General features: G+C 38.8%; 1 protein-coding gene across 1 annotated transcript in view; it reads right to left on the bottom strand.

The window, feature by feature from the left end:
- The window catches only part of B3gnt5 (UDP-GlcNAc:betaGal beta-1,3-N-acetylglucosaminyltransferase 5), a 14584-nt gene that overhangs the window by 9601 nt on the left and 2979 nt on the right, over positions 1-2004 (bottom strand). Inside the window, exon 2 of the mRNA XM_005368929.1 lies at positions 1073-1173. The gene's annotated coding sequence lies outside the window, so the exon portion shown is untranslated. The remainder of the gene's footprint in view (positions 1-1072; positions 1174-2004) is intronic.

Here is a 2004-nt window from a genome sequence, read left to right as displayed (position 1 = left end):
TCTTTCTTTTTTGTTTTAAAAAAGCTATATCAAAATTTTAATCCTGAATAAGGATAAGCAAAACTTAAAAAATATATTCAAAGTTGGCTCACAAAATGATAGGCAAAAAGTGAGCATAATTCAGAGATTAAAACCTGTTACTATATAAGGCTTATAGCCAGAATATGAATCAAAGGCACAAGTTCATTATCCGTCAGAGTCAAATGTCCACCCCTTTAATGTGATACAAGACACAGTAAACGCTGCTACCACCCCCAACATCACATATAATAACTGCTTTGTCTGAACCTGAGAGGTTCAAAAGTTGGGATTTTTTCAAACATTCTTGACATTTCTTAGGATCCAGAGAAAATATTCACCAAGGTACATCTGAAATGTTGGATTCAGTTGGGAAGGGAAGTGGGGGGGGGCATGAATCTGATATCGTCAAGCATTTGCTAAATCAAGAGTCCTGTAGGGAAGGTCTGCTGTCTGAGATGAGAGGCAGAAGGTGTAAAATGAGGACAGGACCATGAGCAGGACCTAGAGAGGAAGAGCAGGAGTTCATGCATCGGGGAAGAGCAGAGAAGCAGCCTCAGAGCCAGGAAAGAACACAAGTGGAGTGCTGTTGAGCTGGTTTCTGGAGTGGGGTTGAGGAACAGAGAGGAAGGCATTAATAGCAAGACAAAGTACAGCAATTTCAAAGCTCTCAAAGGGAAACAATGTAGCTAGAGTGAGGAACACCAAGTAAGCTACTGGCACCTAATACAAAGGAAAAGATGTCAAAAGGAGATCAAAAAGGAGGGCTTGGTTTTAATCCTGGTAAGATCAGGAATACAGTGATGTTGGGCACCTTATACCGGGTGTCCATCTGCTGTGGGCATCTAGACGTGTCACTTGACTGAGAGTTTGCCACACAGAGGAGAAAAAGTAAACGAGAATACAAACATAAGAGTATAGAACTGTCTTCACTGAGCAATGATGCATTATAATACGCCTCCTTTTATGAAGCACTTACCTTGCTCTGGGCAGCCCTGAAAAGTAAATAATGTTTACATTTCACGAGGTTAACAGATGCTAACTAGTCACATACCTGAAAATGCCACAGTCAAGATGCTGGGGGTGACTTCAGAGATGCTTCAGGGTTTGCTATTCTACCAAAGAATCAGTTCTGCTGCAACCTGAAATCTGGGCCTGATAGATACAAGAGAGAACAGAAGATTCCGGAGTTTTAGAATAAAAAAAAAGGTGCATTTATTTGGTCTATTTTACTTATCATGTGCATTTGACTTGCCTTTGAACCAGGTACCAGTGTATTCTGAGGATCATCTGACATAACTTAATAGTGTGGGCCACATCAGTTACTTTATATGCATCAATTTTCCTTCTCTAGAAACCATTCATGGATTGTTAGTTACTACAGACTAGTAGGTGACTAATGTTTCCAGGCAAATATCAAGCTTTCAAAACCTTTCTAATAGGTTTCTTCTGAAAAGAATTAGTCAGATAGAAGCTTATTAAAATATTGATTGCTAACAGTCACCTAACAGATCCTAACTGACGAAGCATGGTGTCCACTGTCTGTGATCAGAAAGGATGCTAAGGACCATCTAGGCTCTGAAGATGTCTTTCAGTGATGATGACGCAGAAGTCAGATAAAGCTTGTCAGTCAGGGAGACCGAAACCTCAGGAGTCAACCTGTTAGCTTATTTAGCTTAGAGCACTACCAGACAATTTTAGGAAGAATTGTGGGAAAGTAAGAAAAGAGATAAAATATGAAACTTTAAGTGGATTTTATGTAGTATCACATAATCTTGTACCTTTTGGAATTTTGTTGCCTATATACTTGGCAGCAAGATGTTTTTGTATACCAAACTGGCTGTCTATTTTTAAATAATTCACTATAGAAGATAAATCTTGGTACAAGACCAATCCAAGGCAGCCTTTAAAGTCATAACATCAAATGTAAAAGAGTCGTTTTATTTATTCAAAGTTTATATCTTATCTAACAAAGTTTCTCCTCCT

Source organism: Microtus ochrogaster, unplaced genomic scaffold (genome assembly GCF_000317375.1).
Source record: "Microtus ochrogaster isolate Prairie Vole_2 unplaced genomic scaffold, MicOch1.0 UNK43, whole genome shotgun sequence".
In the NCBI taxonomy this organism is placed as follows: domain Eukaryota; kingdom Metazoa; phylum Chordata; class Mammalia; order Rodentia; family Cricetidae; genus Microtus; species Microtus ochrogaster.
Note: the sequence above shows the minus strand (reverse complement) of the source record. Positions and strands in the feature narration are given on the sequence as shown.